This window comes from Rana temporaria, chromosome 3, assembly GCF_905171775.1.
Source record: "Rana temporaria chromosome 3, aRanTem1.1, whole genome shotgun sequence".
Lineage (NCBI taxonomy): Eukaryota > Metazoa > Chordata > Amphibia > Anura > Ranidae > Rana > Rana temporaria.
Window position 1 is genome coordinate 345,315,030 of NC_053491.1, and position 15,771 is coordinate 345,330,800.

The 15,771-nt window shown below is 45.2% G+C and overlaps 1 protein-coding gene across 2 annotated transcripts in view; it reads left to right on the plus strand.

Annotated features, from left to right (window-relative positions):
• ATOX1 (antioxidant 1 copper chaperone) overlaps positions 1 to 15,333 on the plus strand; it is a 40,317-nt gene extending 24,984 nt beyond the window's left edge. For both annotated transcript variants that reach the window (XM_040345123.1, XM_040345124.1), the window contains exon 4: positions 14,372 to 15,333. The gene's annotated coding sequence lies outside the window, so the exon portion shown is untranslated. The remainder of the gene's footprint in view (positions 1 to 14,371) is intronic.
• The last annotated feature ends 438 nt before the right edge of the window (positions 15,334 to 15,771 follow it).

Sequence of the window (15,771 nt, forward strand, 5' to 3'; positions counted from 1 at the left end):
CAGAAAGAAGATACGCCGACACAGCTTTGAATTTACGCGGCGAATCTATAGATACGCCGGCGTAAATTCTTGCTGAATCCGGCCCTCTATATTTTCTGAAAGCAGGCACCCAAGAGAATAAAATGGTAGTTCCAATTTTGTATGTTACATGATCTTACCTCAGAGGTCTAAGGAAAGCAAAATTTCAGTAAAAATACACAAGTTTTATTTTAGGGCCCACAGATGCAATAAATTATCTGATTTCATGGTCAAATGAGTGGGGTTACACTGAGTAAATAGATACCCAACATGTCAAACTGCTTGCACCTGTAAAATGGCGACAAACTTCAGTACTGTATATTTTCTATAGGCGATGCTTTTAAAAGCCCCCTAGGTCATCGGGTTTGTTTTATGGAGGAGGTCAGGTGCTAGAAACATTGCTCTCTCCTGTGTGTGTGGCAATATGTATTGCAATCAACGTTTTTATGTATAGGCACCCCTTGCGCATGTGATTATGTGGGGGTGGGCCTTGGGGGGGGGGGGGGGGGATATATGTTTGGGTGTAACTTTTTTTTTTTTTTTTTTTTCTTTTAATTACAACGTCCCCTATGTTGTTTTTTTTTGCTGACAGGTACTCTTTAGTGAGACATCCAGGGTTTAAAAGACCCTGGATGTGTTCCCTGTGCGTCACTGAATTTTAATGCAGTGCTGAGCACATCGCATCACATTCTTTCCCAGCCATGCTAGCAAGGGAAACGTCCAGGGTGACCCGGATGTGACATCAAACCTGTCGTTTTCTGGGTCAGTGACAAGCTTTGGATGAGAGTGGACGTGTTGGCTCAGCTCCCCCTTTCCATCTGGCAGCACCCGTTATGCCAGTCTATGGCCCGTGGATGGTCAAGCAGAACCCTGGCTACGTGGCGGGGGTGTATGCAGGGTTGCACGTTATCTGGAGGGGTATGAAAGCAATCTGGAGGCACCGGACTGCTTTCATCTAACAGACAAGTCTGCTTGTCAGTAACACATGTTAACCCCCTCCCGCTAGAGCCGAAGGGTTAATCCAACCAGTGTAAGTACCTGCATTTTACTTGCTGTCAACCTCTTGCAGCTCCTGTACAGCAAAGAGTATGAGAGGAAGGAGCAGTACAGTAAGTCATCAGTTAATGTGCTGACAAAAAAAACATGCTGATATGAGGAAAACAATGTGAAGGGGAAAAATTTGCTCCCACTGTGCTGCTTATCCTTTCGCTGTCCTGTCATAGGCTGGGTCAGGTCCAGGATGACCTAGGGTTAAATAAAGTGGGTAAATGATGCTGGCCATCAGACTGAGAACATCTAGAGGCAGAAAAAGTACTGCAGGGCAAATCTTTGGATTGAAAGTGAATAATGCAAGCAAAAGTTGGTTTTGTTTCTTGCAGGGTTCGTTCACACCACAACACAGTGCAGGAAACCTGTGTTTCATTCACAAATGCCATGTGTTGCGGGAACCAGCGGTGGATTCGCAGGGTTCCCGAATCACACTAGTGTGAACCCAGCCTTAAATTGATGTTTAAATAGGAGTTGGTACACACCTGCCATCATTTAGAGTGTCTCTGATTAAGCCCAAATAAAGTTCAGCTGTTCTAGTAGGTCTTTCCTGACTTTTTCTTAGTCACATCCTACAACAAAAGCCATAGTCCGCAGAGAGCTTCCAAAGCTTTAGAGGGCTCTCATTCTTAAAAAAATATCAGTCAGGAAAAGGGTACAAAAGAATTCCCAAGGCATTAGATACACCATGAAACGCAGTGAAGACAGTCATTATTTAGTAGAGAAAATATGGCACAATGGTGAAATTGCCAAGAACTGGACGTCCCTCTAAAAATTTATGAAAAGATGAGAAGAAAATTGGTCAGGGAGGCTGCCAAGTGGCCTACAGCAACATTAAAGGAGCTGCAGGAATATCTGGCAAGTACTGGCTGTGTGGTACAATCTTTCGTATTCTTCATATGTCTGGGCTATGGAGTAGTGTGGCAAGATGGAAGACTTTTCTCACCTCGTCTTTCAGGACAGCACCTGGAGAGAGAGCGCAGCTCCACCCACTTCCCAGGAAACACTGCAGTCAATGCTATAAATTCCGCCCCCTTCCACCATGGCCTCAGTTGTAGTGTTTCCTCCGGCCATGGTGGAAGCGCTGCAGGGAACCAGGGGTGTGCTGTTCTCTCCCCAGGCGGGGAAGGTGGATTGTTTTGAGCATACCGGTGTTTTAGGTTAGGAGGTGATCCTCCAGAGGCGGACCCGACTTCTCCCCTGACGCGCGGGTGAAGGTCGGGTGCTTCTCCTCTTCGGTCCGGCGAGGACAGAGGCTGCTGGAGGTCCCGCTCCCTTAGTCCGGGCATCGTTGCTTGCGGGGGGACGGTCAGGTGCCGTCCTTCCGGCATACGAGGCTCCGGAGCGGAGGGCGTAGTGACGTCCTTTCCGGGTGGAGGCGGGACTTCCGGCGGCGCGTGGCGGCTTCCGGTTCCGGCCGCCTGGAACGCAAGAGGGGGAGTGAGCTTCGGCGGTGCTATTTCCGGGTCTCGCAGCGGCGAGAGGAACCCGGGAGATTTAAAACAGCTGTCGCACGCCCGCAGCGTTCTGGGACCATGGAGCCAGAAGACGCAGCGGAGGTGGCGGGAGCAGGAGCCACAAGCACCAGCCCGGCCCAGGTAGGAGACCCAGCGAGGGTCAATGTACCAGGGTGTTGTTATGTCCCTCTTTTCTGCCCCTTCGGGGGAGGGGAGCCTGCCTCACTCACCCTAGTCACTTCTGTGGGTGCGTGTAGTTTTTTTTTTGGTACAGTGGTGATGGGTGCTGGTTTTTTATTTGTTCACTAGCTGTGTGCACTTGTGTGTTTTGTTGGCTGGCGTACAAAGGTTAAACATAGCGTTGTTGTCCTTTGTGTCGTTTCAGAAAGTTAAAGAAAAACTTAAAGTGGTAGAGCCTCCTCCTTCCAAGAAGCGGTGTGCTACTTGTAAAGCTTCCCTTAAAGGGAACTGGACCAAACCTTTATGCAAAACTTGTATTGCGGAGATTGTCAGGGGGGAAGCCTCTACTAGTTCGGCCTCTGAGCAGACCACCGTCAAGGGAACGGGGGAGTTGCTCTCTTCATTTAGGGAGGAGTTGCACCAGACTTTCCAGTCTTTTCGCTCCTTCCTGGACAAGGGTCCGACCAAAGGATCTAAGGCCAGGGCCAGTACCCCCTCCACATCTAGAAGGTTAGACAGTGAGTCCGAGGAGGAGGAACCTGAAAATGCTATTTCAGGATCAGAGGCGGAGGATGAAGAAGAAAAGGATACTTCTTCCTCACGCTATAAACTGTCCTTAGAGGAGGTTGATGACCTATTAAGGACAATTCATTCTACCCTAAACATTAAAGAAGATGCGACTCAGCTGTCGTTGCATGACAGGATGTACCAGGGTTTGGATGAGGTAAAACATCGCACCTTCCCGGTACATAAAGTATTGTCTGAGACAATTAAAAGAGAATGGAAGGACCCAGAGAAGGCACCCTTCTTTTCTAAATCTCTGAAAAGGAGATTTCCTTTCGATGAAGATCCAACGCAGGCCTGGAATAAAAGGCCTAAACTGGATGCAGCATTCTCAAAAGTTTCCCGCAATACGGACCTAGCTTTTGAGGATACAGGTGCCCTTAAGGATCCCCTGGATAAAAGAGCAGATAGCCTGCTCAAAAAAGCCTGGGATACCTCCTTGATTAATCTTAAACCAGCTATGGCATCCACTGTGGTGGCCAGAAACCTTGAGCATTGGCTGGATCAGCTCAAAGGTCACATTGAGGCCGGTACCTCTCGTAGAGAGCTTTTGGAGTCCTTTCCAGTCCTTATGAAAGCGGTAGGCTATATAGCGGATGCTTCGGCTGAATCCGTGAAGCTCTCCGCCAGATCCTCGGCGTTGATAAATTCAACCAGAAGGGCCTTATGGGTTAAGACCTGGCAGGGGGACACAGCCTCTAAGCTGAAACTGTGTGGGTTACCTTTTGAAGGAGACTTGGTTTTTGGCACAGGACTAGACACCGTCCTAGATAGGACGGCGGATAGAAAGAAGGCTCTTCCTTTAAAAAAGGTAGATTCGGGGGCCCAAGAAAAATTTTCGTCCTTTTTTCCAAGCCAAGGGTCCTAAGGAGGCACAAAGAGGTCAGGGTGGTAGACCCTGGCGGTCCCAGAGGGGCCGCGGGAAGCCTGGGGTGTTATTTCGCTCCCCCAGCCAACCTGCTAAGCCCCAGTGACGGTCTCCCAGCTGTGGGTGGTCGGCTCCAAGCCTTCCTTCCACAGTGGGTAGAGGCGACGTCCAGTCCGTATGTGCTCAAGCTGATTGCAGAGGGATACGCACTGGAGTTTTCGGGAAAGCCTCCGTCGCGGTTTTATGTGACCCAATTGCCCAGGGAGCAAGAGAAGTCTCAGGCTATGCTGACATTGGTGGAGGATTTTCTCCAACAGAGGGTGATTACGCCAGTTCCCCAGAGAGAACAGGGGGAGGGCTGTTATTCCCATATATTCCTTGTAAAGAAGCCGTCGGGCAAATTCAGGTTAATTTTAAACCTGAAGGTCCTGAATCTAGCTATCCGGTACAAGAGATTCCGCATGGACTCTATATACTCGGTGAGAAAGCTTCTTCCCCTGGGGTGCTTTCTAGCCTCAATAGATTTAAGGGATGCTTATTTGCACGTCCCGATCAGGACTTCCTCCCAGCGCCATCTGCGTCTAGCCATCAGAACAGAGAGCGGGGTGAGACATTTTCAATTCAGAGCCCTCCCATTCGGCCTTTCCTCCTCTCCCAGAGTCTTTTCAAAAGTGGTGGCAGAGGCCTTGGCACCCCTAAGGCTCAGGGGGATTTCTATAATTCCATACTTGGACGACCTCCTGCTGTTCGCCAAGTCGGAGGAGCAGCTTCTCCTGGACCTGAGGAGGACCCAGGCTCATTTGGAAGGGCTCGGTTGGATCCTGAACAAAGAAAAGTCAAGTCTAGTACCCTCCCAGAGGATAGTCTTTCTAGGATACGTTATAGACTCTGTTCAGGGGAAAATCTTTCTTCCAGAAGAAAAGATAGAGAAAGTTCAGGCTGCGGTGAAGACAATTCAGACGAATGTGCCGATTTCTGTGCGCTCAGCCATGTCCACTATGGGCTTACTCACGGCCGCCATTCCGGCGGTGCAGTGGGCTCGGCTCCATTCAAGGGACCTACAACAGGTGATCCTTCAGAATTGGACCCAGGGGGAATCCCTAGAGAAGAGATTCAGAGTTCCGTCTTCAGTGAAGAGGAAACTTTGGTGGTGGAGAGGCCAGGCAAATCTGCGCCTAGGTCTGTCTTGGTCCTTCCCCACTACAAGGGTCCTAACTACGGACGCGAGTTCGTGGGGTTGGGGTGCTCACCTGGACGGGCAGATGGCACAGGGATCCTGGACGAGGGAAGAGTCCAGAAGGTCCTCCAATTGGAGGGAACTCAGGGCCATTTGGTTAGGGCTAAGGGCCTTTCAGGAGCTGATTCTGGACCAACATGTCCAGATTCTGTCAGACAACGCCACAGCAGTGGCGTATGTTTCCAGACAGGGGGGCACGAGAAGCAGAGTACTCCTCGGTCTGGCCTTACAGACTCTGTCCTGGGCAGAGGTGAACTTGGCTTCCCTATCGGCAGTACACCTAAAAGGCAGCCTAAACATGCTGGCAGACTTTTTAAGTCGGACAAGGGTTCTGGAATCGGAGTGGTGTTTATGCCCGGAGGTCTTCCAAGAGCTAGTAAACAAGTGGGGAACTCCTCAGATAGACCTGTTCGCGGCCCAGTCCAATGCCAAGGTTCCAGCTTATTTCTCTCTAAACAGAATGGATCAGGCAGAGGGTCTAGATGCGTTAGTTCAACGCTGGCCCTTCCGCCTGTGCTATGCCTTCCCCCCGGTTCAGATCATTCCCTTAGTGTTACGGAAGCTTCAGGAGGAGAAGACTACTCTGATCCTGATAGCCCCATACTGGCCCAAGAGGCCTTGGTTTTCGAGTCTGTTGGAACTGGCGGTAGAAGACCCCTGGGTTCTACCAGTCAGAAGAGATCTACTTTTTCAGGGCCCTCTACTGCATCCAGACGTGAGTCGGTTAAGGCTCACGGCCTGGTTACTGAAGAGCCGATTCTTAGCAGGAAGGGTCTTTCCAAACGGTTGGTAGATACGCTACTTAGTAGTAGGAAAGAGGTCACGAGGGCCATCTATTTCAAGACTTGGAAAGTTTTCAATTCTTGGTGTGAAGTTAAAAATTATTCTCCTTTGAATACTTGTTCCGTCTTGGAGTTTTTACAAGACGGTATGGATAAGGGTCTGGCAGCCAGCACCTTAAAAGCGCAGGTGGCGGCTTTGTCAGTGTTTCTAGAGAGACGTTTATCTCTAGAGCCCTATGTCATCAGATTTTTTAAGGCCTTAGCCAGGGCTAGGCCTTCCCCGTTTAAATTTTTCCCCAAGTGGGATTTATCAGTGGTCCTGGGGGGTTTGACTCAAAAACCCTTCGAACCACTGGTAGACGCCTCTGTAAAGTTTCTAACTTTAAAATTGGTGCTTTTGGTGGCGGTCACCTCAGCAAGGAGGATTAGCGAGCTTCAGGCGCTTTCCGTTTTGGAGCCTTTTTTGTCAATCTTCCCTGATAGGGTAGTATTAAGAACTGATCCGAGTTTTCTTCCGAAGGTAGTGTCAGTATTTCATAGGACGCAGGAAATAGTGTTACCTACCTTTTGTCCAACTCCTTCTTGTCCGAAGGAGAGAGAATTCCATTCCTTAGATGTCAGGAGATGCATTAGACGCTATCTAGAGGTCTCTAGCGAGTACAGAAAGGCGAATTCGCTTTTCGTTCTGTTTTCAGGATCCCGCAAGGGGCATGGGGCTTCCAAGAGTACTCTGGCTAGATGGTTACGCATGGCTATCCATGAGGCATACAAAGCTAAAGGTTTGGATCCCCCTCCGGGAGTAATGGCCCATTCTACTAGGGCGGTGGCAACTTCCTGGGCAGAACGGGCTGGAGCTTCACCAGAACACATCTGTAAAGCGGCAACGTGGACGAGCTTTTCCACCTTTGCTCGTCATTATAGGATGGATTTGCTCTCTGTGTCAGAGCAGTCTTTTGGCAGGAAGGTCCTGCAAGCGGTGGTCCCACCCTAGAGTAAGTACTCGGTTATCATCTCCAGGTGCTGTCCTGAAAGACGAGGTGAGAAAACCTTAGTTAGACTTACCGGTAACGGTATTTCTATGAGTCTTTCAGGACAGCACCGATAACCCGCCCTTTTATTATTAAAGATAATATATATATATATGCTAATGTGTGTAGTTTCTATGTTCTGCTTATCTAATTTCAGCGTGGCCGGAGGTACTCGTGAACAACTGAGGCCATGGTGGAAGGGGGCGGAATTTATAGCATTGACTGCAGTGTTTCCTGGGAAGTGGGTGGAGCTGCGCTCTCTCTCCAGGTGCTGTCCTGAAAGACTCATAGAAATACCGTTACCGGTAAGTCTAACTAAGGTTTTTTCTTACGAAAAAAAACATCCAAGCCGGCTAATTTTTGCAAAAACACATCTGAAGTCTCCCAAAAGCATGTGGGAAAATGTGTTATGGTCTGATGAAACCAAGGTTGAACTTTTTTGTCTATAATTCCAAAAAACAACACTGCACATCACCAAAAGAACACCATACCCACAGTGAATCATGGTAGTGGCAGCATGCTTTGGGGCTGTTTTTTTTTTTTTTCAGCTGGATCTACCTTAGTCAAGGTAGAGGAAATTATGACCAGTTCCAAATACCAGTCAATATTGGCACAAAACCTACAGGCTTCTACTAGAAAGCTGAATGTGAAGAGGAACTTCACCTTTCAGCATTAGAATGACCCAAAACATACATCCAAGTCAACAAAGGAATGGCTTCACCAGAAGAAGATTCAAGTTTTGGAATGGCCCAGCCAGAGTCCAGACCTGAATCCGATTGAACATCTGAAGAGGGCCATGCACCGGAGATGCCCTACGCAATCTGACAGATTTGAAGTGTTTTTGCAAAGAGTGGGCAAATCTTGCCAAGTCAAGATGTGCCATGCTGATAGACTCATACCCAAAAAGACAGAGTGCTGTAATAAAATCAAAAGGTGCTTTAACAAAGTACTAGTGTAAGGGTGTGCACACGTATGCAACCATATTATTTTATTTTTACTTCCCTCCACCTAAAAGATTTCAGTTTGTTGTTCAACTGAGTTGTACAGTCTTAAGGTCACATTAAAGGTGGAAAAAATTCTGAAATGATTTATCTTTGTCTCATTTTTTTAGGCAGTAACCTGATATTTATGAGCCGCTCACACAGGAGCGACTCGTCAGGTTGACTTAGCCGCCTAACAAGTCGCGCTCCGTTCTGTACAAAGGAATCGTTCTAATAGGAAAGACTCAAGTCGCTCCGACTCAGGAAAAGGTTCCTGTACTACTTTGGGATGACTTCAGGGCGACTTGCATTGACTTCAATAAAGAAGTCATTTTGCAAGTCACGGGCAGATAGCCTTGCTAAGTCGCTCGGCAAGTTGTGCTGCCCCAGTGTGAACCGGCTCTTAAGGGGGTGTGTAGACTTTTCTAACCACTGTACATGTTATTCCAAACAAAACATTAATTACTTCTAGTATCCATACAATGAATGATCAGTAAAACAAAAAGACGCCCGTACTGGAAGAAAAGCGGGGGCTGCCTTTGCAGACCTCATTCTGAAAGTGCTGGATTCTTGACTATATCTGAATTCAGTAGTTTCTTAGACACTGACCATAATGGGGAAAAAACTTCAGAACTCCTAATTGGCAAGCTTGATTAAGGACCTTTTTACTATAAAAGTACTTGAAGCGTTTAGATCAGCATGATAGCCGTGGAACTTGTAATTTCGAGTGGAAATGTCAATAATGATAGCCTTCATATTTCTTCCTTACAGCTTTTTTAAGAACTCTGGTGCAGCATAACTTACAGTTTAGAATCCTCTGACCTTTTGCTTGCCGTTCTGTTCATTTTACACCAACTCACCCACAGAGTTAAAATGTGTTAGGATCAGTTGCACACTGTTCATTCTTTAATATGAGCCAGCACTTCACATCACGCAGTTTTTTTTTCTTTTTTTTCTCATTGCAGTTGTGTTCAAAACTGACCAGATGTGCAATTTAGATGCGTTTCCATAGAGGGCAATGAGTATGGAATTTGCTTCTGCATCACACTACAGTGCTCAGAAAATGCACACAGGGCTCTTTTCAAATTTGCAGAGAATTCGCACTGCCACTACACCACATACAGTGAATCTGGAAAGTATTCACAACGCTTCACTTTTTCACAAATTTGTTATGTTACAGCCTTATTCCAAAATGGATTCAATTCATTTATTTTCCTCAAAAGTCTACAAACCTGAAATCCATAATGACAACGTGAAAGAAGTTTGAAATCTTTGCAAATTAAAAAAAAAAAATCACATGTGCATAAGTATTCACAGCCTTTGCTCAATACTTTGTTGAAGCCTCTTTGGCCCCAATTACAGCCTCAAGTCTTTTTGAGTATGATGCTACAAGCTTGGCACACCTATTTTTGGGCAGTTTTTCCCATTCTTTGCAGGACCTCTCAAGCTCCATCAGGTTGGATGGGGAGCATCTGTGCACAGGCATTTTCAGATCTCTCCAGAGATGTTCAATCGGGTTGAAGTCTGGGCTCTGGGGGGTCACTCAAGGACATTCACAAAGTTGTCCCATAGCCACTTCTTTGTTATCTTGGCTGTGTGCTCAGGGTCGTTATCCTGTTGGAAGATGAACCTTTGTCCCAATCTGAGGTCCAGAGTGCTCTGGAGCAGGTTTTCATCAAGGGTGTCTCTGTTCATTGCTGTTTTAATCTTTCCTTCAATCCGTACTAGTCTCCCAGTTCCTGCAGCTGGAAAACATCCCCACACCATGATGGCCACATGAATGGTGCCTCCAGACATCACACCTGCCATTCAAACCAAAGAGTTCAATCTTTTTTTCATCAGACCAGAGAATTTTGTTTCTCATGGTCTGAGAGTCCTTCAGGTGCCTTTTGGCAAACTCCAGACAGGCTGTAATGTGCCTTTAACTGAGAAGTGGCTTCTGTCTGGCCACGTTACCATACAGGCCTGATTGGTGGAGTGCTGAAGAGATGGTTGTTCTTCTAGAGGGTTCGCCTCTCTCCACAGAGAAACACTGGAGCTCTGTCAGAGTGACCATTGGGTTCTTGGTGGACTCCCTGACTAAGGCCCTTCTCCCCAATTGCTCAGTTTGACCAGGTGGCCCACTCTGGGAAGAGTCCTGGTGGTTCCAAACTTCTTTTATTTACGGATGATGGAGTTCACTGTGCACTGTTCACTGTCACAGAATACCAACTAGCAGTTCACTTCCTGAGTGTCAGTTGTATACAGTGGAGAGACGAGGTGCCTCAGACCTGGGCAGGCACCAGATTCAGTGCATAAGTGAGTCGCTCTGCTTGTACTTTTGCCGATGCATGCCTGGGTCAGAGGCCCTCTCCACTGTATAAAACGGTAAGTGAACTCCTAGCCGTTTTGCATCTAGGTTTTTCCTGTAAGGTAAGTTTGGGACCTGAGCATTCTGTGCATCTTACTATAACAATGCCCACCTGTCTCACTGCCCCCCCCCTCTTGTGACACTGTCCCATCGACTGTCACACTGGCCCCCCTACCTGCCACACTGCCCCCCCCCACATGCCACACAGACCCTCTTTTATCACACTGTCCCCCACTTGTCACACTGCCCCCTTGTCATAATAACTTCCTGTCATACTGCCCCTCCTTCATTCTGCCCCCTTCTGTCATATTTACCCTTCTCATGTCACACTACTCTCATCATACTGCCCCCCCTCTTGTTACACTGCCCCCCCTCTTGTCACAATAGCCCCCTGTCATACTGTCCCCTCCTGTCACACTCCCTCCTACTCGTCACACTGCCCCCCCACCTGTCGCAATACCCCCATCATACTGCCCTCTGCTGTCACACTTCCCCTATCATACTGCCCACCCCAATCATAATACGGGTCAGGGGCCCTTCATGGTTTCTTGCATCGGGCCTCTGAAGGTTCTCCTTACGCTGCTGCTGTGGGACCTTGTATAGACAGGTGTGTGCTTTTCCAAATCTTGTCCAATAAACTGAATTTACCACAGGTTGATTCTAATCAAATTGTTGAAACCTCTGAGTCGGTTCACACTGGGGCGACTTGGGATCCGACTTGAGGTCGTCCCAAGTCGTCCCAAGTCGCGCTGTAGAGAAAAACAATGTAAGTGAATGGGAGCGGTGTTAATACACACGACTGGAGTCGCTCCGATTTCAGAAGAGGTTCCCGTACTACTTCAATCTGACTTGTAGGCGATTTGTACCCATTGATTTCAATGGAAGTCGCCTCCAAGTCTGATCACTGTCTTAACTGAAGCGACTTTCCAGGAAGATAACATACATTTCTCAGGCAAACCTCTCCCTCCCCCTCTCTCCCCTAGAGCTGATTGTTGTTTGATTGGCCACTGGAAAGTCTCCTGTCCTGGAGACGACTTCAAGTCGTGTTGTAAATCGCCCCAGATCGCCCTGTGGTTCATGCTCAAGTCGTGTCTCCCCAGTGTGAACCGACGATCGGTGGAAACAGTATGCACCTGATCTCAATTTTGAGTGTCATGACAAGGGCTATGAATACTTTATATATATATATATATATATATATATATATATATATATATATATATATATATATATATATATATATATATATATATATATATATATATATATATATATATATATATATATAAATTTGCAAAGATATCAAACAAAGTTCTTTCACGTTGTCATTATGGGGTATTGTTTTGTTGAATTATGAGGAAAATAATGAATATAATCAATTTTGGAATAAGGCCATAACATAACAAAATGTGGAAAAAGTAGAGCGCTGCGAATACCTTACGAATGCACCATATATGTGAACTGGCTCCTTAGAAAGCCAGTTTGTTTTACATGTCATCCGTTTCAAAACTCATCCAATTCACATATATATGTGAGCGGAGCCTTGCTTCTAAACAACTTTTTCATAAAAACAAGGATTTGGGGTTGTAAACTTTTCAGCAGTGGCCAAAAGTTTTGATAATGACACAAATCTTAATTTTCACAAAGTCTGCTACCTCAGTTTTTGTGATGGCAATTTGCATATACCCCAGAATGTTATGAAGAGTGATCAAGTCCCTCTTTGCCATGAATATTACCTTAATCCCATAAAAAAACCTTTCCACTGCATTTGTGAAGGAGGTTTCGGGGCACCTAAGAACGTTCAGCTAGCGCCAGGAACCTCTCGTACAGTTGATTCAGCTGCAGGATCGGGGGCACCACCAGTGCAGAGCTTGTTCAGGAATGGCAAGGGGCAGGTGTGAGTGCATCTGCACACACAGTGAGGAGAAGACTGGTGTCAAGAAGGGCAGCATAGGCAAGCCACTTCTCTCCAGGAAAAACATCAGGGACAGACTGATATTCTGCAAAAGGAACAGGGATTAATTACACTGCTGAGGACTGGGGTAAAGTCATTTTCTCTGAATTTCCTTTCCGATTGTTTGGGGCATCCGGAAAAGAAGAAAAGGTCAGCTCTACAATCAGTCCTGTATCATGCTAACAGTAAGGCATCCTGAGACCATTCATGTGTGGGGTTGCTTTTCAGCCAAGGGAATGGGCTCACTCACAATTTTGCCTAAGAACACAGCCATGAATAAAGAATGGTATAAAAACATCCTTCGAGAGCAGCTTTTCCCATTTATCCAAGAACAATTTGGTTATGGACAATGCCTTTTCCAGTATGATGGAGCACCTTGCCATAAGGCTAAAGTGATAACTAAGTGGCTTGGGGAACAAAACAAATATATTGAATAATTGGGTCCATGGCCAGGAAACTTCCCAGACTTTAATCTCATTGAGAACTTGTGGTCAATCTTCTTTAACCACTTAAGCCCCGGACCTTTAGGCAGCTAAATGCCCAGGCCAGGTTTTGCGATTCGGCACTGCGTCGCTTTAACAGACAATTGCGTGGTCGTGCGACGTGGCTCCCAAACAAAATTGGCGTCCTTTTTTGCCCACAAATAGAGCTTTCTTTTGGTGGTATTTGATCACCTCTGCGGTTTTAATTTTTTGCGCTATAAACAAAAATAGAACGACAATTTTGAAAAAAATGTTTGGGCCGATACGTATTCTTCTACCTATTTTTGGTAAAAAAAAAAATCGCAATAAGTGTTTATCGATTTGGTTTGCGCAAAATTTATAGCGTTTACAAAATAGGGGATAGTTTTATTGCATTTTTATTAGTTTTTATTTTTTTTACTACTATTGGCGGCGATTTTTTTCGTGACTGCGACATTATGGCGGACACATCGGACAATTTTGACACATTTTTGGGACCATTGTCATTTTCACAGCAAAAAATGCATTTAAATTGCATTGTTTATTGTAATTATACTTCAGTTATACCATAGTAACATCTGACAAAAAGTTCTAAAAACGCTCAAGCAGCAGACTTTGTGAAAATTTTATATTTGTGTCATTTAATTTTTTTTTGGGCCTCGGCTTTTTGTTGCAATACATGTTCAAGCTGGCCAACTTCATTACAGGTCCGAAGCTGACCTCCAACTCTGACAGTTTGCGCCATATTGGCACTGTCCATTAAATGTCTGATTAATGTCTGCTATAAGCACGCAAGTATTTGGCATTTTGCAGTGGTGTAGGAACTGGCCAAAGCAAGCAGTTGGCCATCGTGTGTGTGTGTGTGTGTGTGTGTGTGTGTGTGTATTAGTGCATCTTTCTTTTTAACATTTCTGTCTGATAAACCAATGACATTAAACATTTAAAGGGTCACTAAAGGAATTTTTTTTTTTTTTAGCTAAATAGCTTTCTTTACCTTACTGCAGTCCTGGTTTCATGTCCTCATTGTTAGTTTTTGCTCTGATGTTGCTGTAATACTGCTCTGTTCTGGACACTTCCTGGTTGTCTGTTTCCTGATGAAAAAAAGTCATGGGAGCTTTCTCTCTGTGGTCACTAATCAAGGAGGTGTGATTACTGTGTGTCTAAAACCCCTCAACACCAATCAGTTTTCGTTTTACAAACCATCACTGCCCTGTAGGAAACGGCATGCAAAAACGAAACAAACTGTATGTCCATTATATGATTGATTTTTATCTATTTTTAATCATTTTTAAAAGGCATCGGTTAACTATTATGTCTCTATACCCTGTAAACAGTAATTTCAGCAAAAAAAAAAAAAAAATCTTTACATTTCTAAGCAAATAAATTAAAGAATGCAATTGATTAAAGAATTCTGTGGTAACTAACTGTTCATCTTTTCCCTTTAGAATGAAGCTGTGTGATTGGGATCAGATGGCATTCCATGAAGAATTTTCTCCAACAATCAGAGATGACCCCAACAAGTATACACCACAGGGTCTTACTATGGACCTAACAAAAGTTTGTTAAATATAAATTTCCTGTGTTGCCTACGATCAGCAGTTGTATTCAGACTAGACAATTCCAAATCCTAATTGGTATCTGAAAATTTGTCTGTTCACTTTTGACTGCACAGGGAGTTCCTAATTAAGATAATTTTATACATGGGAACCAGTTATGTATACATGTCTCCATAACACTAACCTAGATAAAGTCGGTGACAAGCAACAGTTATTGTTAAGCTAGTTTAGCATTTATCTGTCCCCCTTACACCAAAGGCAGACTATTTTTGGAAGCTCGTATTTAATTTAAAGGAATTTATTGAAAATGGTGACAAAATGATGTTAAATGCAGCAGAATAACTCTTTGCCTTTTTAGGTGGCGTACTAGGTCTATGAGGAAGCCTTTGTATGCTACAACCAATTGTACATGCAACAGGAGTTATGTGCTGAGGTATGATAGGGAAGAGAGAGGGCCTGTACCAGCTAGGTTTGTATGGAATACTTTTCAACCTAAGACAGACGCCCATCTCCACCCTTAACCACAAAGCAGCGCCTACCTCTGTAAATGAATACGAGCTGGAGCCTGTAAAAGTCCCACACCAGTCCACCTGTAGAGGCAGTGAGACTAGGATTTAAAATATTTGCTGCATTTTGCAATACATCATGTGACTGTTTTAAAGCCCCACCTTCCCTACCTTTTGAAAAGCGAGCCTACCCCAAAAAATGGCCTCCTTTGGGTTTGGAAGGGACAGGTACACTTCAAGTGCCTCGGTTGCCTTGTTTTGATATGTCTCCCAGTTAATTAAATGTACATAATGGATGTAAAGGCTGCTGGTATTTTGTAGTATTAAATAAATTACTAAATGGAGTGTGATTTGTTTTTTCTTTACTTTATTTTTTTGCATTATTACTGTGAATCCAGAAAACAGGGGTGCTCTTATGTAAGAGTTGCCAGAATTGGAACATTCTGGCAGCTCTGTCGAGGAAGGAAACCTAAAAAAAAATTATCACAAAAAAAGCATATACAGTAATACCTTGGTCTGAGTGTTTTGCAAGACAAATACATTTTGACTTGACAAACGAGCGCTGTCTTGATTTACAAGTAGCGTCATGTCACAAAAGAGAAGAGAGGTGCCTCTAAATGTGTAGCAATATGGTTACATTTTAACGAAGGTACATTTACAACATTTAGCAACTTGCATGGTTGATGATTAAAACTGGCACATCTAAGTATGCAGTAACCCGGGGTAAAACTGTTCCACTCTGCGCTCCACGAGCGGTTCAAGCCTCGCTTTCAGATCGCTCTA